Here is a 23,994-nt window from a genome sequence, read left to right as displayed (position 1 = left end):
TCAACCAGCAGATTACTCTGTGGCTCCCACTCAGGGGTCCCTGCTTAAATTCAGGTCACTGTATAAGGATAAAATGGCGAAAGTCGGTGCACCCCTGGGGATAGGCAATAACTTGTTTTAACTGGAAAACCCTTAAAAAGGACAACAGACAAGTGTCAAGAAGCGATTCTTCAGGCACACCTATCCTGTATCCACTCCATTGGATCCCAATCAAGTGCCCCCCAACTGCGCCTCTTTGAACAGCCTCTTTGATACAACGAAATACATTTCACATAGTTCTCATTTAAACAACTGTGACCACTTTGCATTGACTCCAATTAAAAAAAAAAGTCAAACGCTCAGACAAGTTGATGACAATGCCACATTAATAATGGCAGTGTTATTTTTATTGATTATCGTTGGTTTTTCCCGCTCGCTTCATTCATTACGGCAGGTTTATTGAGCTTTAATTCAATGTTATTTCCAAGCAAAGTATACTCATCTTCATGATGTATTGTAATTATTTCCTCTTGTTTCATTAGCTTTATTCCATCCGCAGACTAGGAAATAAAATTACTGATGGTTCCATGGGAAAATAGAAGTAAACACAATCACATTTATCAGAGAACTTTTAAATATGATGGAAAGTACAGAGTCTACAGCTCCGACATAGACTTGTCAAATGTTTCCTAATGATGATAAAGGAAAAATCTCCCATTGCTTTCTTGATAATAGATGAACAAATGCAAATAATTAGATTTTTTTTACCTATTAATTTGACATTTCCCAGTTCAGCTGTGGAAAAACACAGTCTTAAGTGAGCCATGCTTGGAAAAAGAAAAAATAGAAATCTCTAATACTGAGTTATTTGTAATATTTAAAAGGAACTTTAATTATTGCTGGGAAAGAGAACCCGTCCATTAAGGATTGTGTGACAGCTGTTGGTGCATTGTACCTGTAGGAGGCTTAGTGATGCCTAATCTGCATACAAAATGAGATGAGTGGAGGAAAACTTTTGGAAATGAATATAAAAAGGATTGCTGTCAATCACAGGACTCGTATGCTGCACTCCATTTTAAGCAGGGAATTGATTGAAAGCTCCCAAAAACCTGCAATGCACAGAAAACAAACCACATCAAAAGGCGAGAAGGTTGTATTCCTCTTGCATAAATACAGAATACATAAACTGCAAATATCCCAAAATGACAATACACGGGCAACCTAGAAAAGAAGATAAATAGATATAGGTAGATAGATAGATATATAGATATGTAATAGATAATAGATATATAGATAGATGCTAGATAGATACTGTAGATAGATAGATAGATAGATAGATAGATAGATAGATAGATAGATAGATAGATAGATACAGAACATCATCAAAAAGTTAATTTATTTCAGTTCTTCAATACAAAAAGTGAAACTCATATATTATATAGTCATTACAAACAGAGTGATCTATTTCAAGTGTTTATTTCTGTTAATGTTGATGATTATGGCTTACCGCTGTCGTAGCTGTTTGCGTTTTGACCCAATGTCAGATATGTCCGATCACCAGTGAGGCCAAATCAGGTTACGCCCTTCATTGACAAGTGCGTTTGGAGAAAAAGGAAGCTGCACACATGTTGTGAGCAAAATCACTTTATATGATCTAGTGGAGCAAGAAGCAGCATTTTATACCATTTATAACAAATGTGATTCATGTAGCACCCTCCCCCTGTTACCCTGGGTCATGCTGACCTTTATTTACCATGTTCTCAGAACATGTTGTTTACTGACTATTGAAAACATATATGATAAGAAGTATAGTATCCTTGAAGAGGAGACTAGCAGACTGTTGCACAACTAAACACATTCTAACAATTAAAGGCAAAAGGCAAATTAAAGGCAAAATATTAACCCTTTTATATCACAGCCAATGAAAACCCTAAAGTCATTATCTTAGTAAATTAGAATAGTTTATAACACCATATAACTAGTGTTGAGCATTCCGATACCGCAAGTATCGGGTATCGGCCGATATTTGCGGTATCGGAATTCCGATACCGAGTTTCGATATTTTTGTGATATCGGGAATCGGTATCGGGATTAAGATTCATGTGTAAAATAAAGAATAAAAATAAAAAATATTGATATACTTACCCTTGGACGCGCCCTGGTTGTCACCGCTGCAATCGCCATGCTTCCCTTCCTAAGAATGAGCACGTTAATGACCTTCGATGACGTCGCGGCTTGTGATTGGTCGCAGTAGCGTCATGTGACCGCTAACGCGACCAATCACAAGCCGCGATGTCATCGAATGTCATTAACGCGCTCATTCCTAAGAATAAACCTTTTGCTCGACTGCATTGTTGGGTTTGGTGTCTCTCATCTTCCTCTTGACAATACCCCATAGATTCTCAATGGGGTTAAGGTCAGACGAGTTTCCTGGCCAATCAAGAGCAGTGATACTATTGTTTTTAAACCAGGAACTGCTACTTTTGGCAGTGTGGACAGGTGCCAAGTCCTGCTGGAGGATGAAAATTCCATCTCCAATAAGCTTGTCGGCAGAGGGAAGCATGAAGTGCTCTAAAATTTCCTGGTAGACGGCTGCGCTGACTTTGGCCTTGATAAAACACAGTGGACCTACACCAGCAGATGACATGGCTCCCAAAACCGTCATTGATTGTGGATACTTCACACACTAGGCTCCCAGCTGCTACACCGATCCCTCACCAACCTCAAAATTTCAACTTAATTTCAAAGTAAATGCTGGCCCAGACCCTGTCTCATGCATGGCCCATACCTGACTGCCGCGCCATTATAAAATTTGTACTGTGGGTCAATTGATACCACTGTTCTTGGTGTCTACACCTAATTTTTGGAAGTGTTTGGACTCCAAGTTCAATCTACTTCATGTATGTTGCCTGTAGCAGTAAGGCTCGGAAACTGACAGACCTGCAATTGCATTAAGTCAACTACCTGTGTTACTATCCTTAAATGTTTCTAACAACAATAGTCTACGAAGCTGATTCTTGTACCACCTGAGTGTGGCTGAGGAGAAAAGCAGTTTGTGCTGTTGCATGAGGCATCAGGGCTCCCAGCACAGCAGGCTTACACGGTCCCTCATCCATCTTTTCATTTTAACTTAAAATAAAACCTGTAAATGCTGGCCTTTGACACTTTTCCTGGTGTCTGCCCCTAATTTTTGGAAATGTTTTGACTCAAGTTGGGTCGCATATTTGCCCAAAGTTTATATCCCATTAAATGAGTGAACTCCCATCATATGGTTCATATAGTTGGACCAATAAAAGTATGCTAGGTAGCAAAGAGATAATGGTACTGGATTACCTTGTGAAGCAGAGTTAAAAGTGTAGTTCAGTCTCCTCTTGGTAAGTTCAGACGCTCCTCTTGCTTCTCTGGTAAGACATTGCACAAGCGTGGAGTACTCGTGGCCAGGAATGGTAATGCACAGTAGGCAAGCAGGACCTTGCGTGACCTGAGAGGTCATATGATTAAGCACATGACAGTGTACAGAGCTCTGTGTGGACCAGCACTCCGAAAGACTTCCTGAACTTCCTGAATCACCGAATGCTCTTGTGAAACCCTTTTCTCCCCTTCGTGATCATCAACAGAGACTGGATTACACTTTCAATTCTACTTCACAAGGTAATCCAGTACCATTAACTCTTTGCTACCTAGCATACTTCTATTGGTCAAACTATATGAACAGTATGATTGGAGCTCACCCATTTAATGGGATATAAACTTAGCGCAAATATATGGCTTTTTTCTTCTTGTAAGAATTTGGACAACCAAGTGGTGTTGTTTTATTATTTGCAGCAGTTTTTTCCCTCCACACACTAGCGCCATTGACAGCCTACATTTATATACATTATAATACCAGCTTGAAAAATTATTTTAAAATCCAAAATGTTGGCCTATTGAAATGGATGTTCAGAAATGCACTCAATACTTGGTCGCGGCTCCTTTTGCATCAATTACTGCATCAATGCGGCGTGGCATGGAGGCGATCAGCCTGTGGCACTGCTGAGGTGTAAAGGAGGCCCAGGTTGCTTTGATAGCAGCCTTCAGCTTGTCTTCATTGTTGGGTCTGGTGTCTCTCATCTTCCTCTTGACAATACCCCACAGATTCTCTATGGGGTTAAGGTAAGGCGAGTTTCCTGGCCAATCAAGCACAGTGATACTGTTGTTTTTAAACCAGGTATTGGTACTTTTGGCAGTGTGGACAGGTGCCAAGTACTGCTGGAGAATGGGATTTTCATCTCCAAAAAGCTTGATGGTAGAGGGAAGCATGACATTTCTAAAATTTCCTGGTAGACGGCTGCGCTGTCTTTGGTCTTGATAAAACACAGTGGACCTACACCAGCAGATGACATGGCTCCCCAAACCATCACTGATTGTGGAAACTGCACACTAGTCCTCAAGCCGCTTGGATTGTGGCCTCTCCACTCTTCCTCCAGACTCAGGGACCTTGATTTCCAAATGGAATACAAAATGTACTTTTATCTTAAAGCACCTTGGACCATTAAGCAACAGTCCAGTTCTTTTTCTCATTTGCCCAGGTGAGACAATTCTGGCCTTGTCTATTGATCATGAGTGGCTTGACACAAGGAATGCAACACTTGTTGCCCATGTCCTGGATACGTCTGTGTTGTGAATTCTGTGGCAGAGTTCACTCCTGTGGTCACAAGTGGTACTTCGACTGATTCTCTCTGGGAGCTTCCGTTTGTGGAGGAAAGTGGTACTGCAGCTTCTGAGTTTCCTCCCTCAGGTGATCTGGTGAGGTCGTTAGCTGCTTCTCTACTTAACTCCACCTGATGCTTTGATCCATGCTTCCTGTCAATGTTCCAGTGTTGGACTTGTGTTTTTTCTGGATCATTCCTGTGGCCTGCTGCTCTGCATAGCTAAGTGCTTCTCTGCTATTTGTTGCTATTTTTTCTGTCCAGCTTGTCTATTTGTTTTGCTGGAAGCTCTGGGACGCAAAGGGTGTACCTCCGTGCCGTTAGTTCGGTACGGAGGGTCTTTTTGCCCCCTTTGCGTGGTTTTCTTTAGGGTTTTGTGTAGACCGCAAAGTTATCTTTCCTATCCTCGTTCTGTCTAGAATATCGGGCCTCACTTTGCTGAATCTATTTCATCCCTACGTTTGTCTTTTCATCTTACACACAGTCATTATATGTGGGGGGCTGCCTTTTCCTTTGGGGTATTTCTCTGAGGCAAGGTAGGCTTAATTTTCTATCTTCAGGCTAGTTAGTTTCTCAAGCTGTGCCGAGTTGCATAGGGAGCGTTAGGCGCAATCCACAGCTGCCTCTAGTTGTGTTTGGAGAGGATCAGGAATTGCGGTCTACAGAGTTTCCACGTCTCAGAGCTCGTTCTATTATTTTGGGTTATTGTCAGATCACTGTATGTGCTCTGATCGCTATGTACATTGTGTTACTGAATTGCCTTTCATAACAGTACAGGAAGCCTTAAGTACTAATGATTCTCAATAAAGGGAAAAAAGAAGTTCTGAGACCATTTTTTTTCCTTTGCACTGTGATTTGTCTTTTTTTTCCCCTAGACATTTGGGTGGTTCAGGACACAGGTGTTACAATGGACATTAAAGGTCTGTTTTCATGTGTAGATCAGCTCACGGCAAGAGTTCAAGATATTCAAAATTTTGTGGTTCAGAATTCTTTGTTAGAACCGAGAATTCCTATTCCAGATTTGTTTTTTGGAGATAGAACTAAATTTCTGAGTTTCAAGAATAATTGTAAACTGTTTCTGGCTTTGAAACCTCGCTCCTCTGGTGACTCAGCGCAACAGGTTAGGATCGTCATTTCTTTTTTGCGTAGCGACCCTCAGGACTGGGCATTTTCTCTTGCGTCAGGAGATCCTGCATTGAGTGATATCGATGCGTTTTTCCTGGCGCTTGGATTGCTGTACGATGAGCCTAATTCAGTAGATCAGGCAGAAAAAAATTTGCTGGCTCTTTGTCAGGCTCAGGATGAGATAGAGCTATATTGCCAGAAATTTAGAAAATGGTCCGTGCTCATTCAATGGAATGAATCTGCGCTTGCAGCCATTTTCAGAAAGGGTCTCTCTGAAGCCATTAAGGATGTCATGGTGGGATTTCCTATGCCCGCTGGTTTGAATGAGTCTATGTCTTTGGCCATTCAGATCGGTCGACGCTTGCGTGAGCGTAAATCTGTGTACCATTTGGCGGTATTACCTGAGATTAAACCTGAGCCTATGCAGTGCGATAGGACTATGACCAGAGTTGAACGGCAAGAACACAGACGTCTGAATGGGCTGTGTTTCTACTGTGGTGATTCCACTCATGCTATCTCTGATTGTCCTAAGCGCACTAAGCGGTCCGCTAGGTCTGCCGCCATTGGTATTGTACAGTCAAAATTTCTTCTGTCCGTTACCTTGATATGCTCCTTGTCGTCGTATTCTGTCATGGCGTTGCCCTGAATTTGATGGACTTGGATTATGCTAAACGTTGTGGATTTTTATTGGAGCCCTTGCAGTGTCCTATTCCATTGAGAGGGATTGATGCTACACCTTTGGCCAAGAATAAGCCTCAATACTGGACCCAGCTGACCATGTGCATGGCTCCTGCACATCAGGAGGTTATTCGCTTTCTGGTGTTGCATAATCTGCATGATGTGGTCGTGTTGGGGTTGCCATGGCTACAAGCCCATAATCCAGTATTGGATTGGAATTCCATGTTGGTGTCCAGCTGGGGTTGTCAGGGGGTACATGGTGATGTTCCATTTCTGTCAATTTCGTCATCCACCCCTTCTGAGGTTCCAGAGTTCTTGTCTGATTACCGGGATGTATTTGATGAGCCCAAGTCCGATGCCCTGCCTCCGCATAGGGATTGTGATTGTGCTATCAATTTGATTCCTGGTAGTAAATTCCCAAAAGGTCGACTGTTTAATTTATCCGTGCCTGAGCACACCGCTATGCGCAGTTATGTGAAGGAATCCCTGGAGAATGGGCATATTCGCCCGTCATCGTCGCCATTAGGAGCAGGGTTCTTTTTTGTAGCCAAGAAGGATGGTTCGCTGAGACCGTGTATAGATTACCGCCTTCTTAATAAGATCACTGTTAAATTTCAGTACCCCTTGCCATTGTTATCTGATTTGTTTGCTCGGATTAAGGGGGCTAGTTGGTTCACTAAGATAGATCTTCGTGGTGCGTATAATCTGGTGAGAATCAGGCAAGGCGATGAATGTAAAACTGCATTTAATACGCCCGAGGGTCATTTTGAGTATCTAGTGATGCCATTCGGACTTGCCAATGCTCCATCAGTGTTTCAATCCTTTATGCATGACATCTTCCGTGAGTACCTGGATAAATTTCTGATTGTGTACTTGGATGACATTTTGATCTTCTCGGATGATTGAGAGTCTCATGTGAAGCAGGTCAGAACGGTTTTTCAGGTCCTGCGTGCTAATTCTTTGTTTGTGAAGGGATCAAAGTGTCTCTTTGGTGTGCAGAAAGTTTCCTTTTTGGGGTTCATCTTTTCCCCTTCTACTATCGAGATGGATCCGGTTAAGGTCCAAGCCATCCATGATTGGACTCAGCCGACATCTCTGAAAAGTCTGCAAAAGTTCCTGGGCTTTGCTAATTTTTATCGTCGCTTCATCTGCAATTTTTCTAGTGTTGCCAAACCATTGACCGATTTGACCAAGAAGGGTGCTGATTTGGTCAATTGGTCTTCTGCTGCTGTGGAAGCTTTTCAAGAGTTGAAGCATCGTTTTTCTTCTGCCCCTGTGTTGTGTCAACCAGATGTTTCTCTTCCGTTCCAGGTCGAGGTTGATGCTTCTGAGATTGGAGCAGGGGCTGTTTTGTCACAGAGAGGTTCTGGTTGCTCAGTGATGAAACCATGCGCTTTCTTTTCCAGGAAGTTTTCGCCTGCTGAGCGAAATTATGATGTGGGCAACCGAGAGTTGCTGGCCATGAAGTGGGCATTCGAGGAGTGGCGTCATTGGCTTGAAGGAGCTAAGCATCGCGTGGTGGTATTGACTGATCATAAGAACTTGACTTATCTCGAGTCTGCCAAGCGCTTGAATCCTAGACAAGCTCGTTGGTCGTTGTTTTTTGCCCGTTTTGACTTTGTGATTTCGTGCCTTCCGGGCTCTAAAAATGTGAAGGCGGATGCTCTGTCTAGGAGTTTTGTGCCCGACTCTCCGGGTTTATCTGAGCCGGCGGGTATCCTCAAGGAAGGAGTAATTGTGTCTGCCATCTCCCCTGATTTGCGGCGGGTGCTGCAAAAATTTCAGGCTAATAAACCTGATCGTTGCCCAGCAGAGAAACTGTTTGTCCCTGATAGGTGGACGAATAGAGTTATCTCTGAACTTCATTGTTCGGTGTTGGCTGGTCATCCTGGAATCTTTGGTACCAGAGAGTTAGTGGCTAGATCCTTTTGGTGGCCCTCTCTGTCGCGGGATGTGCGTACTTTTGTGCAGTCCTGTGGGATTTGTGCTCGGGCTAAGCCCTGCTGTTCTCATGCCAGTGGGTTGCTTTTGCCCTTGCCGGTCCCGAAGAGGCCTTGGACACATATCTCTATGGATTTTATTTCTGACCTTCCCGTTTCTCAAAAGATGTCAGTCATTTGGGTGGTCTGTGATCGCTTTTCTAAGATGGTCCATCTGGTACCCTTGTCTAAATTGCCTTCCTCCTCTGATTTGGTGCCTTTGTTCTTCCAGCATGTGGTTCGTTTGCATGGCATTCCAGAGAATATTGTTTCTGACAGAGGTTCCCAGTTTGTTTCGAGGTTTTGGCGAGCCTTTTGTGGTAGGAAGGGCTTTGACTTGTCTTTTTCCTCGGCTTTCCATCCTCAGACTAATGGCCAGACCGAACGAACCAATCAGACCTTGGAAACATATCTGAGATGCTTTGTTTCTGCTGATCAGGATGACTGTATGTCCTTTTTGCCTTTGGCTGAGTTCGCCCTTAATAATCGGGCCAGCTCGGCTACCTTGGTTTCGCCGTTTTTCTGCAATTCTGGGTTCCATCCTCGTTTCTCTTCAGGACAGGTTGAGTCTTCGGACTGTCCAGGTGTGGATACTGTGGTGGACAGGTTGCAGCAGATTTGGACTCAGGTAGTGGACAATTTGACCTTGTCCCAGGAGAAGGCTCAACTTTTCGCTATTCGTAGACGCCGTGTGGGTCCCCGACTTCCTGTTGGGGATCTGGTTTGGTTATCTTCTCGTCATATTCCTATGAAGGTTTCCTCTCCTAAGTTTAAACCTCATTTTATTGGTCCGTATAGGATTTCTGAGGTTCTTAATCCTGTGTCTTTTCGTCTGACCCTTCCAGATTCTTTTTCCATACATAACGTATTCCATAGGTCATTGTTGCGGAGATACGTGGCACCTATGGTTCCATCTGTTGAGCCTCCTGCCCCGGTTTTGGTGGAGGGGGAATTGGAGTATATTGTGGAGAAGATTTTGGATTCTCGTGTTTCAAGACGGAAACTCCAGTATCTGGTTAAATGGAAGGGTTATGCTCAGGAAGATACAGTCATGGCCAAAAGTATTGACACCCCTGCAATTCTGTCAGATAATACTCATTTTCTTCCTGAAAATGATTGCAAACACAAATTATTTGGTATTATTATCTTCATTTAATTTGTCTTAAATGAAAAAACACAAAAGAGAATGAAGCAAAAAGCAAAACATTGATCATTTCACACAAAACTCCAAAAATGGGCCAGACAAAAGTATTGGCACCCTCAGCCTAATACTTGGTTGCACAAGCTTTAGTCAAAATAACTGCGACCAACCGCTTCCAGTAACCATCAATGAGTTTCTTACAATGCTCTGCTGGAATTTTAGACCATTCTTCTTTGGCAAACTGCTCCAGGTCCCTGATATTTGAAGGGTGCCTTCTCCAAACTGCCATTTTTAGATCTCTCCACATGTGTTCTATGGGACTAAGGTCTGGACTCATTGCTGGCCACCTTAGTAGTCTCCAGTGCTTTCTCTGAAACTATTTTCTAGTGCTTTTTGAAGTGTGCTTTGGGTCATTGTCCTGCTGGAAGACCCATGACCTCTGAGGGAGACCCAGCTTTCTCACACTGGGCCCTACATTATGCTGCAAAATTTGTTGGTAGTCTTCAGACTTCATAATGCCATGCACACAGTCAAGCAGTCCAGTGCCAGAGGCAGCAAAGTAACCTCAAAACATCAGGGAACCTCCGCCATGCTTGACTGTAGGGACCGTGTTCTTTTCTTTGAATGCCTCTTTTTTTCTCCTGTAAACTCTATGTTGATGCCTTTGCCCAAAAAGCTCTACTTTTGTCTCATCTGACCAGAGAACATTCTTCCAAAACATTTTAGGCTTTTTCAGGTAAGTCTTGACAAACTCCAGCCTGGCTTTTATATGTCTCGGGGTAAGAAGTGGGGTCTTCCTGGGTCTCCTACCATACAGTCCCTTTTCATTCAGATGCCGATGGATAGTACGGGTTGACACTGTTTTACCCTCGGACTGCAGGACAGCTTGAACTTGTTTGGATGTCGAGGTTCTTTATCCAACATCCGCACAATCTTGCGTTGAAATCTCTTGTCAATTTTTCTTTTCCGTTCACATCTAGGGAGGTTAGCCACAGTGCCATGGGCTTTAAACTTCTTGATGACACTGCGCACGGTAGACACAGGAACATTCAGGTCTTTGGAGATGGACTTGTAGCCTTGAGATTGCTCATGCTTCCTCACAATTTGGTTTCTCAAGTCCTCAGACAGTTCTTTGGTCTTCTTTCTATTCTCCATGCTCAATGTGGTACACACAAGGACACAGGACAGCGGTTGAGTCAACTTTAATCCATGTCAACTGGCTGCAAGTGTGATTTAGTTACTGCCAACACCTGTTAGATGCCACAGGTAAGTTACAGGTGCTGTTAATTACACAAATTAGAGAAGCATCACATGATTTTTCGAACGGTGCCAATACTTTTGTCCACCCCCTTTTTTAGGTTTGGTGTGGAATTATATCAAATTTGGCTTTAGGACAATTCTTTTTGTGTTTTTTTCATTTAAGACAAATTAAACGAAGATAATAATACCAAATAATTTGTGTTTGCAATCATTTTCAGGAAGAAAATGAGTATTATCTGACAGAATTGCAGGGGTGTCAATACTTTTGGCCATGACTGTAATTCCTGGGTTTTTGCCTCTGATGTCCATGCTCCCGATCTTGTTCGTGCCTTTCATGTGGCTCATCCTGGTCGGCCTGGGGGATCTGGTGAGGGTTCGGTGACCCCTCCTCAAGGGGGGGGGTACTGTTGTGAATTCTGTGGCAGAGTTCACTCCTGTGGTCACAAGTGGTACTTCGGCTGATTCTCTCTGGGAGCTTCCGTTTGTGGAGGAAAGTGGTACTGCAGCTTCTGAGTTTCCTCCCTCAGGTGATCTGGTGAGGTCGTTAGCTGCTTCTCTACTTAACTCCACCTGATGCTTTGATCCATGCTTCCTGTCAATGTTCCAGTGTTGGACTTGTGTTTTTTCTGGATCATTCCTGTGGCCTGCTGCTCTGCATAGCTAAGTGCTTCTCTGCTATTTGTTGCTATTTTTTCTGTCCAGCTTGTCTATTTGTTTTGCTGGAAGCTCTGGGACGCAAAGGGTGTACCTCCGTGCCGTTAGTTCGGTACGGAGGGTCTTTTTGCCCCCTTTGCGTGGTTTTCTTTAGGGTTTTGTGTAGACCGCAAAGTTATCTTTCCTATCCTCGTTCTGTCTAGAATATCGGGCCTCACTTTGCTGAATCTATTTCATCCCTACGTTTGTCTTTTCATCTTACTCACAGTCATTATATGTGGGGGGCTGCCTTTTCCTTTGGGGTATTTCTCTGAGGCAAGGTAAGCTTATTTTTCTATCTTCAGGCTAGTTAGTTTCTCAGGCTGTGCCGAGTTGCATAGGGAGTAGTGTTGAGCGATACCGTCCGATACTTGAAAGTATCGGTATCGGATAGTATCGGCCGATACCCGAAAAATATCGGATATCGCCGATACCGATATCCGATACCAATACAAGTCAATGGGACATCAAGTATCGGAAGGTATTCTCATGGTTCCCAGGGTCTGAAGGAGAGGAAACTCTCCTTCAGGCCCTGGGATCCATAGAAATGTGTAAAATAAAGAATTAAAATAAAAAATATTGATATGCTCACCTCTCCGGCGGCCCCTGGACATCACGCTGCTAACCGGGAGGCTTCTTTGTTTAAAATGCGCGCCTTTAGGACCTGCGAATGACGTCCCGGCTTCTGATTGGTCGCGTGCCGCCCATGTGACCGGCACGCGACCAATCAGAAGCCGCAACGTCATTCGCAGGTCCTCAATTCCTAGAATTAGGAGTTTTTGTGAATGAGAATGACGTCGCGGCTTCTGATTGGTCGCGTGCCGGTCACATGGGCGGCACGCGACCAATCAGAAGCCGCGACGTCATTCTCATTCACTAAACTCCTAATTCTAGGAATTGAGGACCTGCGAATGACGTCACGGCTTCTGATTGGTCGCGTGGCGGTCACATGGGCGGCACGCGACCAATCAGAAGCCGGGACGTCATTCGCAGGTCCTAAAGGCGCGCATTTTAAACAAAGAAGCCTCCCGGTTAGCAGCGTGATGTCCAGGGGCCGCCGGAGAGGTGAGCATATCAATATTTTTTATTTTAATTCTTTATTTTACACATTTCTATTGATCCGATACCGATACCCGATATCACAAAAATATCGGATCTCGGTATCGGAATTCCGATACCGCAAGTATCGGCCGATACCCGATACTTGCGGTATCGGAATGCTCAACACTAATAGGGAGCCTTAGGCGCAATCCACAGCTGCCTCTAGTTGTGTTTGGAGAGGATCAGGAATTGCGGTCTACAGAGTTTCCACGTCTCAGAGCTCGTTCTATTATTTTGGGTTATTGTCAGATCACTGTATGTGCTCTGATCGCTATGTACATTGTGTTACTGAATTGCCTTTCATAACACGTCTGTGTGTGGTGGATCTTGAAGCAATGACTCCAGCAGCAGTCCAGTCCTTGGGAATCTCCCCCACATTTTTTAATAGCCTTTTCTTAACAATCCTTTCAAGGCCGCGGTTATCCCGGTTGCTTGTGCACCTTTTTCTACTACACTTTTTCCTACTACTCAAGTTTCCATTAATATGCTTAGATACAGCACTCTGTGAACAGCCAGCTTTTTTAGCAACGACATTTTGTGGCTTACCTTCCTTGTGGAGTGTGTCAATGACTGCCTTCTGGACATCTGTGAACTCAGCACTACAGTCTTCCCCATGATTGTGGATCCTGTTGAAACAGACTAAAGGACCCTTTTAAATGCTTAGGAAGCCTTTGCAGATATATTTTGTTAATTATTCTAGTTTACTGAGATACTGACTTTTGGGTTTTCATTGGCTGTAAGCCATAATCATTAACATTAACAGAAATGAACACTTGAAGTAGATCACTCTGTAATGACTCTATATAATACGAGTTTCACTTTTTGTATTGAAGAACTGAAATAAATTAACTTTCTGATGATATTCTAATTTTGTGAGAAGCGTATATAATTTCTTACCAGAGTGAATGACTACTATACAGTATGTTGTGAACTAAGCTCATTTACGTCTGGAAAAGTACATTGAGATAAATCTGCATTGTGGTAGCAATTTGATTTGAAAAAGGTTTAATCTGTATGCCATCTCAATGTCAATTAGCACCACTGTCAAATCTACTTGTTCTCTGGAACTAACAAAAAGTGTGAAAGGAGCAGGGCTAAAGTGTTCCTGTATAGCTGCAGTCCTAATGCTGCTTGTACAGACCTGAAATCCTCATTTTATCACACCTGTGTAGTCGCCATCTTTTCTTGGGCCCACTGCACCATGAGAGTGCATTTGATTTGAGGCCTAGACAGGTAAGCACCTTTGCCTGTTTTTCTGTGGTGTTTTTTTTAGAATAGTGGAGATTTTTTCCTCCTTTTTTTCCCTCCTGTTGTAGTTTTTGCTGTTAGACTAGGACTGGCAAGCGTGAGGACCCTTGACGTGGGTTGCCAGCTTATGTATTGTGGCCATAATATTAACTAATACCTTACATATTTTGATATGTTCTAGTGCACTTTTTTTACTTTTACTTTTTGAGGTGCAGTTGGGCTCTGATGGCTTTGTAAGTTGTGGCCTCTGTTCACACGGGACGCATTACAGTTAGCGCTGGTCAGCCCACCACATGGCGTTACTAATAGGCTAGGATCCAGTTGCTGTGCATACTCTGTGTGAACACTGCCGCAGATTATTTATTTGCACTGGTGTGCCAAGCAGCCATTCCCTGATTGTAGGCTGGCTGTTTTATTTGGTATTATCACACCTGTGTAGTCGCCATCTTTACTTGGGCCCACTGCACCATGAGAGTGCATTTGATTTGAGGCCTAGACAGGTAAGCACCTTTGCCTGTTTTTCTGTGGTGTTTTTTATAGAATAGTGGAGATTTTTTCCTCCTTTTTTTTCCTCCTGTTGTAGTTTTTGCTGTTAGACTAGGACTGGCAAGCGTGAGGACCCTTGACGTGGGTTGCCAGCTTATGTATTGTGGCCATAATATTAACTAATACCTTACATATTTTGATATGTTCTAGTGCACTTTTTTTACTTTTACTTTTTGAGGTGCAGTTGGGCTCTGATGGCTTTGTAAGTTGTGGCCTCTGTTCACACGGGACGCATTACAGTTAGCGCTGGTCAGCCCGCCACATGGCGTTACTAATAGGCTAGGATCCAGTTGCTGTGCATACTCTGTGTGAACACTGCCGCAGATTGTTTATTTGCACTGGTGTGCCAAGCAGCCATTCCCTGATTGTAGGCTGGCTGTTTTATTTGGTATTATCACACCTGTGTAGTCGCCATCTTTACTTGGGCCCACTGCACCATGAGAGTGCATTTGATTTGAGGCCTAGACAGGTAAGCACCTTTGCCTGTTTTTCTGTGGTGTTTTTTCTAGAATAGTGGAGATTTTTTCCTCCTTTTTTTTCCTCCTGTTGTAGTTTTTGCTGTTAGACTAGGACTGGCAAGCGTGAGGACCCTTGACGTGGGTTGCCAGCTTATGTATTGTGGCCATAATATTAACTAATACCTTACATATTTTGATATGTTCTAGTGCACTTTTTTTACTTTTACTTTTTGAGGTGCAGTTGGGCTCTGATGGCTTTGTAAGTTGTGGCCTCTGTTCACACGGGACGCATTACAGTTAGCGCTGGTCAGCCCGCCACATGGCGTTACTAATAGGCTAGGATCCAGTTGCTGTGCATACTCTGTGTGAACACTGCCGCAGATTGTTTATTTGCACTGGTGTGCCAAGCAGCCATTCCCTGATTGTAGGCTGGCTGTTTTATTTGGTATTATCACACCTGTGTAGTCGCCATCTTTACTTGGGCCCACTGCACCATGAGAGTGCATTTGATTTGAGGCCTAGACAGGTAAGCACCTTTGCCTGTTTTTCTGTGGTGTTTTTTATAGAATAGTGGAGATTTTTTCCTCCTTTTTTTTTCCTCCTGTTGTAGTTTTTGCTGTTAGACTAGGACTGGCAAGCGTGAGGACCCTTGACGTGGGTTGCCAGCTTATGTATTGTGGCCATAATATTAACTAATACCTTACATATTTTGATATGTTCTAGTGCACTTTTTTTACTTTTACTTTTTGAGGTGCAGTTGGGCTCTGATGGCTTTGTAAGTTGTGGCCTCTGTTCACACGGGACGCATTACAGTTAGCGCTGGTCAGCCCGCCACATGGCGTTACTAATAGGCTAGGATCCAGTTGCTGTGCATACTCTGTGTGAACACTGCCGCAGATTGTTTATTTGCACTGGTGTGCCAAGCAGCCATTCCCTGATTGTAGGCTGGCTGTTTTATTTGGTATTATCACACCTGTGTAGTCGCCATCTTTACTTGGGCCCACTGCACCATGAGAGTGCATTTGATTTGAGGCCTAGACAGGTAAGCACCTTTGCCTGTTTTTCTGTGGTGTTTTTTCTAGAATAGTGGAGATTTTTTCCTCCTTTTTTTTCCTCCTGTTGTAGTTTTTGCTGTTAGACTAGGACTGGCAAGCGTGAGGACCCTTGACGTGGGTTGCCAGCTTATGTATTGTGGCCATAATATTAACTAATACCTTACATATTTTGATATGTTCTAGTGCACTTTTTTTACTTTTACTTTTTGAGGTGCAGTTGGGCTCTGATGGCTTTGTAAGTTGTGGCCTCTGTTCACACGGGACGCATTACAGTTAGCGCTGGTCAGCCCGCCACATGGCGTTACTAATAGGCTAGGATCCAGTTGCTGTGCATACTCTGTGTGAACACTGCCGCAGATTATTTATTTGCACTGGTGTGCCAAGCAGCCATTCCCTGATTGTAGGCTGGCTGTTTTATTTGGTATTATCACACCTGTGTAGTCGCCATCTTTACTTGGGCCCACTGCACCATGAGAGTGCATTTGATTTGAGGCCTAGACAGGTAAGCACCTTTGCCTGTTTTTCTGTGGTGTTTTTTATAGAATAGTGGAGATTTTTTCCTCCTTTTTTTTTCCTCCTGTTGTAGTTTTTGCTGTTAGACTAGGACTGGCAAGCGTGAGGACCCTTGACGTGGGTTGCCAGCTTATGTATTGTGGCCATAATATTAACTAATACCTTACATATTTTGATATGTTCTAGTGCACTTTTTTTACTTTTACTTTTTGAGGTGCAGTTGGGCTCTGATGGCTTTGTAAGTTGTGGCCTCTGTTCACACGGGACGCATTACAGTTAGCGCTGGTCAGCCCGCCACATGGCGTTACTAATAGGCTAGGATCCAGTTGCTGTGCATACTCTGTGTGAACACTGCCGCAGATTATTTATTTGCACTGGTGTGCCAAGCAGCCATTCCCTGATTGTAGGCTGGCTGTTTTATTTGGTATTATCACACCTGTGTAGTCGCCATCTTTACTTGGGCCCACTGCACCATGAGAGTGCATTTGATTTGAGGCCTAGACAGGTAAGCACCTTTGCCTGTTTTTCTGTGGTGTTTTTTCTAGAATAGTGGAGATTTTTTCCTCCTTTTTTTTCCCTCCTGTTGTAGTTTTTGCTGTTAGACTAGGACTGGCAAGCGTGAGGACCCTTGACGTGGGTTGCCAGCTTATGTATTGTGGCCATAATATTAACTAATACCTTACATATTTTGATATGTTCTAGTGCACTTTTTTTACTTTTACTTTTTGAGGTGCAGTTGGGCTCTGATGGCTTTGTAAGTTGTGGCCTCTGTTCACACGGGACGCATTACAGTTAGCGCTGGTCAGCCCGCCACATGGCGTTACTAATAGGCTAGGATCCAGTTGCTGTGCATACTCTGTGTGAACACTGCCGCAGATTATTTATTTGCACTGGTGTGCCAAGCAGCCATTCCCTGATTGTAGGCTGGCTGTTTTATTTGGTATTATCACACCTGTGTAGTCGCCATCTTTACTTGGGCCCACTGCACCATGAGAGTGCATTTGATTTGAGGCCTAGACAGGTAAGCACCTTTGCCTGTTTTTCTGTGGTGTTTTTTCTAGAATAGTGGAGATTTTTTCCTCCTTTTTTTTCCTCCTGTTGTAGTTTTTGCTGTTAGACTAGGACTGGCAAGCGTGAGGACCCTTGACGTGGGTTGCCAGCTTATGTATTGTGGCCATAATATTAACTAATACCTTACATATTTTGATATGTTCTAGTGCACTTTTTTTACTTTTACTTTTTGAGGTGCAGTTGGGCTCTGATGGCTTTGTAAGTTGTGGCCTCTGTTCACACGGGACGCATTACAGTTAGCGCTGGTCAGCCCGCCACATGGCGTTACTAATAGGCTAGGATCCAGTTGCTGTGCATACTCTGTGTGAACACTGCCGCAGATTATTTATTTGCACTGGTGTGCCAAGCAGCCATTCCCTGATTGTAGGCTGGCTGTTTTATTTGGTATTATCACACCTGTGTAGTCGCCATCTTTACTTGGGCCCACTGCACCATGAGAGTGCATTTGATTTGAGGCCTAGACAGGTAAGCACCTTTGCCTGTTTTTCTGTGGTGTTTTTTCTAGAATAGTGGAGATTTTTTCCTCCTTTTTTTTCCTCCTGTTGTAGTTTTTGCTGTTAGACTAGGACTGGCAAGCGTGAGGACTAGTGTTGAGCATTCCGATACCGCAAGTATCGGGTATCGGCCGACATTTGCGGTATCGGAATTCCGATACCGAATTCCGATACTTCCCGCGTATCGGATACCGGAATCGGAAGTTCCCAGAATTCAAATTGAACGCAGCAGCCAATGAGGAATGAATGAAAGTGTGGGCACATCCTGTTTAGCATGGTGGGCATGTAAGTACTGGCAAGGCTGGGATTGGCTGCTGAAATGATGTCACTCTGCACTATAAAAAAGCGCTGCCGCCATTTTGCGCTCACTCTGCTGTGATTTCAGTTAGGGACAGGACGCTGTGTTCTAACTGAGGGCCAGTTGAGCTTGCTAATTGCTTTATTTTCCTTCCCAAAGGCTAATTTAGCAAAACGCTGTGTGTTCTTCACTGTTCACCTTGCTCTTGCCTTGCAGCGCTGTTTTAACAGCGTTATGCAAGGTCTCTGTGTGTGTGTGTGTGTGTGCAGCTCACTCTGTAGTCTGTGTGCAGCCATATACCCGGTTGTATTCAGCTCAGGGGGGGTTCACACTGCCTCACACAGTTGTTCTTTTTTGCTCTTAGTGCAGCCTGCTGCACATTTTTTCTCAAATTTCCTATTAGTGTTTTTCCACCAGTCTCCAGCTCTATTGTGGAAAAATACTACATAGGATAACCTAGAGGGGGGTTTTGGGGCCTTGCAGCGCCGTTTACGGCTGTCTGCACGGTCTCCGTGTGAGTCCAGCTCGCCCTGTAGTCTGTGTGCAGCCATAGCCGGTTGGATTCAGCTCAGGGTTCGTTACTGGCTCATACCTTGAGAAAAATTTTCCTTTTTTTGAAATAGTGCAGCCTGTTTAAAATTTGAAAAAAAAAAATTCCTATTAGTGTCTTTCCACCAGTCTCCAGCTCAATTGTGGAAAAACACTACATAGGATAACCTAGAGGGTTTTTTTTGGGCCTTGCAGCGCCGTTTACGGCTGTCTGCACGGTCTCTGTGTGAGCGCAGCTCGCCCTGTAGTCTGTGTGCAGCCATAGCCGGTTGGATTCAGCTCAGGGTGCGTTACTGCCTCATACCTTGAAAAACAATTTCCTTTTTTTCAAATAGTGCAGCCAGTTTCAAATTTGAAAAAAAAAATTCCTATTAGTGTCTTTCCACTTGTATCCAGCTAAATAGTGGAAAAACACTATATAGGATAACCTAGAGGAGGGTTTTTTGGCCTTGCAGCGCCGTTTACGGCTGTCTGCACGGTCTCCGTGTGATTTAAACTAGCTCTGTAGCCCGATCTGCACCAAAAAAAAAGTTAAGTTCACCAAACACAACTTAACACTTGTGTAGGCCACATTTGAAAAATAATAAAGTTTAGTCCACAATTTACAACATTAGTGTTTCTTACACCTGTTAGGAGGAGCATTACAGGAATAAGCACACTAAGGCCTTAGTACTTTTCTGCTTATCTTTATCTGTCAACCAAGATGAAGAGGGCAGGGAGTAAGGCACGTGGGCGTGGGCGCGGAGCAGGGAGAGGAGCAGGGAGAGGACGTGGTGATTCTGTGCCTGCTGCGGGCGCCGGTGACTCGTCGTCACTCAGTTTCAGCAGGGAACAGTCCTTCATGCGCAGCTTTGTCGGAGAGCGCCGTGCACCGCTGCTGCGTGAAGACCAAATTGAAGCCGTTGTCGGGTGGATGGCAGCTAACGCCTCGGCATCGACTTCAGTTAGTGCCACATCCTCTCAGGCACAGAGCACTGGAGAGCAGCCATCTGTCTCTTCACCACCTGCCAAATTGGCCAGGCAGTCAGAGAGCCCAGGACAGGAGCCGTCTCTACTTCTGTTCTCTGAATCTCTTGGCTTGGAAACAGGGGGCCAGCCAAGCAGCATTGGAGAAATGGAAGAAGAGGCAGTGTGCAGTGATGCCCAACACCTTTTTCTCTCTGACTCTGAAGAGGCAGGTGGGCCAGTGCCTCCGGTGACCACAGCGCAGTACGCATCTGATGATGAAACTCAGGTGCCGCTTTCTCGTGTGTACTGTGCTGCTGAGACTACCCAGGAGGAGCAGTTGGTGGCAGAGGGTAGTGGAGATGATGAGGTCCTTGACCCATCGTGGCGTGAGGAACAGGAAGGTGGTGGGAGCAGCTCAGAGGAAGAGCTTCCTCTTACGGGCCAAAGAGGGAGAGGGAGGGGGAAGACTGCGGAGCCTGTAGCCTCCACTTTGGCACCCGTTAGGAGCCTGTCTCTTTCCAAAGCCAAAAAGGGCGCTCCCAAGACTTGCAGTGCCTGGTCCTTTTTTGACACAGTTGCAGATGACATTTGTTTTGTCAAATGCAAGCTGTGTCATCAGAAAGTAAAAAGAGGGAAAAATGTCAGCAACCTCAATACCACAAATATGTGGAAACATGTGCGGACCAGGCACGCGGTGGAGTTACAGAAACACACTGAAGATGTAGGCCAACCAACAGCGGCAGCTACCACCTCTTCAGCTCGTGTTGCCTCTTCCTCCAGCTCACGCACAGCTGGTTTGGCTTCCTCCCAGAGACCTTGTGTAATTCCACCCACAGCACCACCTTCCCAGTCATCCTCACACTCCCAGTCTACTCTACAGCCATCGGTAGTACAGGCATGGGAGAAAAGGCGGGCATTCTCGGCCAACCACCCCCGAGCACAGGCTCTGAATGCAGGCATTGCCAAACTGTTGTCCCTGGAAATGCTCTCGTTCAGGCTGGTGGAGACTGACAGCTTCCGTGACTTGATGGCATTGGGAGTCCCACAGTACAAGGTGCCCAGCCGCTTTTACTTCAGCAGGCAGGCTGTCCCTGCCCTGCACAGGCATGTTGAGGCAAACATAAAACATGCGCTACTGAACGCCGTCAGTAGCAAGGTCCACCTCACCACCGATGCGTGGACCAGTCAGCATGGACAGGGGCGATATGTTTCCCTCACTGCCCATTGGGTTAATGTTGTTGAGCCAGGTACAGATCGTGCGAGTGGCGCAGGACGTGTCCTGCCCACTCCAAGGATTGCAGGAATCCAGTCTGTACGCATCGACTCCTCCTCTTACACCAGTTCCTCTGATTCCTCTCTGCAGGATCCGTCACAGTCCACCCCCACATGGACCCGTGAACGTTTACCTATGACCGACATGAGCACAGCCGTGGCCAAACGTCAGCAGGCCGTCTTGAAACTAGTTTCATTGGGGCATCGAAGCCACACAGCGCAGGAGCTCTGGAATGCCATCAAGCAGGAGAGCGATGTGTGGTTACTGCCAGCGAATCTCCAGCCAGGCATGGTAGTGTGTGACAATGGCCGAAATCTGGTGGCAGCTTTGGCCCTTGGCAACCTCACTCACATCCCATGTCTGGCACATGTGCTCAATTTGGTTGTGCAGAGTTTTCTGAGGGACTATCCGGATCTTGATGCCCTGCTGCACAAGGTCCGCCTAGAGTGTGCTCACTTGCGGCGTTCCAGCTTGGCCAGATCCCGCATTGCTGCTCTGCAGCGCAGATTCCGCCTTCCGGAACACCGCATCATATGTGACCTACCTACCCGGTGGAATTCCACGTTACATATGTTGGAGCGGTTGTGTGAGCAGCAGCAAGCAGTTATGGAGTACCAGCTGCATCAGGCGCAAAGAAGTCGCAGTCAGCGCCGATCAGACTTCACAACCACAGAGTGGGCCACTCTGAAGGACGTCTGCCAGGTTTTGCGTCCTTTTGATTATTCCACGCGGATGGCAAGTGCAGATGATGCACTAGTCAGCATGACTGTCCCCCTTATCTGCCTGCTTCAGCAAACTTTGCAAGGGTTAAGGGATGATGTGGTGGAAGAGGTGGAGGATGAGGAGTCACCTTTTCCATCAGCTTCTGGAGAGTCAGCGCCACGTGGTTCCTCACAAAGGGGTACGCAGGGGCCAATTTGTGAGGAGGATGAGGAGGAGTCAACGGAGGAGGAAGAGCTCCGTCCAGAGTAGGGAGCGACACAATTGTCCAGTGGTCAGTGTGTACAGCGAGGGTGGGGTGATGACGAGCGGGCAGAGATCATGTCTCAAGCAGGGGACAGCGTTTCTGGGCCGGTTGGCACTCTGCAGCACATGGTGGATTTTATGCTGCAGTGCCTGAGAAATGACCGCCGCATCGACCACATTCTCAACATGCCTGATTATTGGGTGTTCACCCTCCTCGATCCTCGCTACCGGGACAACGTCCAAAACCTCATCCCTGCGTTGACCCGGGAGCGTAAATTGCGGGAGTACCACGACACACTGGTGAATTCCATCATCTTCTCCTGTCCAACTGAGAGGAGTGCTGCTAGTGCTTTACAAAGCAGCTCAGTGCGTCGAGGCAGTGGGGGAGGCTCTGCCCAAAGAGGGAGCAGAAGCAGTGCCTCTGCCCAAGGCAAGCCGAGTATGGCACAACTCTGGCACACTTTTGTGTGCCCGCCCCAAATGTCTACACCATCACCGGCGGCTCCAGTCAGCAGGAGGCAACGGTTCCGTCAGATGGTGACAGACTACATGGCTTGCCCTCTTACTGTACTCCCCGACGGCTCTTCCCCGTTCAAGTTTTGGGTCTCTAAGCTGGATACATGGCCAGAGCTATGTCAGTATGCATTGGAGGTGCTGGCTTGCCCTGCGGCTAGTGTCTTATCGGAACGTGTCTTTAGTGCCTCAGGTGGTGTACTAACAGACCGTCGCATGCGACTATCCTCCGATAACGTTGACCGGCTTACTTTCCTGAAAATGAACCAGGCCTGGATCTCGCAGGAATTTGCCACTCCTCTGCCTGATTAATTAATTGGGTGCCATCCAGGTCTTCTGCTGTGTTCATCTTTCTACCACCTGAAATGCTATTCCTGGGCTCCAACACTGCCAGTTGCGGCTCAGAAGTGCAGGCTGCACAGTCAAAACATACGACCCAGTGTTATTGGGTTTCAGTAACGTCAGCTGATCCCCAGCTGTGTAGCCGGCAATGTGTCCTGCGACCGCTACGCTGGCACAACAACCTGAATGTAAGGGAACCTGCCCCCCCTCCCCCCCCCCCGTCGTTTGTTACTGAAAGAGCCATCTAGTGCAGCAGTAATGCTGCACAAGGAAAAGGTAGCTATTTTTTTTGGGCTCCTTGCACACGCAGAACTTAACACTTATAAAATGTGTTCACTGATACCGTTATACCGTCCCAGAGCTGGGACTTTCCTTCGTAATGTGACGCAGCACAGCCGTCATTCCTACCCCCTTGGTGCCATGCGCTGCCTCCTCAGCGTTGTTTTAAGCTGTCACGGAGCCTGCGCTGTTCTGTTATCCCTTGGCCATGCCCTATTTGCGCTGCCTGTCTTCTGACATAATTTGGTGTCAGGCTGGCTGCGCCTGTGCGGCCGCGCTGCCATAGATCCCGCCTCGCAGTGTCTTCTGATTGAGTCACACTGCGGGCCTGGGATACATGGGCATGCGCAGTGCATATCTTCCCCTCGGGCTCTCGCTCATTTCCCTCCGCCTTCTTTAGACTGTGCGCCGTCAGCTGATCCCTAATAGCATGCCACGGCCGTGACAACGCACAGTCTGAAGAAGAGGGAAGGAGGGGAGTGAGAGTCGAGGATATGCACTGTGCATGCCCATGGATCCAAGGCCCGCAGTGGGATTACGTTAGACGAGACTGCGAGGTGGGATCTGGAGCAGCGTGGACGCACAGGCACTGACAGCCTGACACCAAATTATGTCAGAAGACAGGCAGCGCTAATTGGGCATGGCCAAGGGCTAACAGAACAGCGCAGGCTCCGTGACAGCTTAAAACAACGCTGAGGAGGCAGCACACGGCACCAAGGGGATAGGAATGACAGCTGTGCTGTGTCCCATTACGAAGGAAATTCGCACCTCCGTGACGGTTTAACGGTATAAAGGGA

This window comes from Ranitomeya imitator, chromosome 4, assembly GCF_032444005.1.
Source record: "Ranitomeya imitator isolate aRanImi1 chromosome 4, aRanImi1.pri, whole genome shotgun sequence".
NCBI lineage: Eukaryota > Metazoa > Chordata > Amphibia > Anura > Dendrobatidae > Ranitomeya > Ranitomeya imitator.
The sequence above is the reverse complement of the archived record's forward strand: the minus strand, read 5'-3'. Positions refer to the sequence as shown.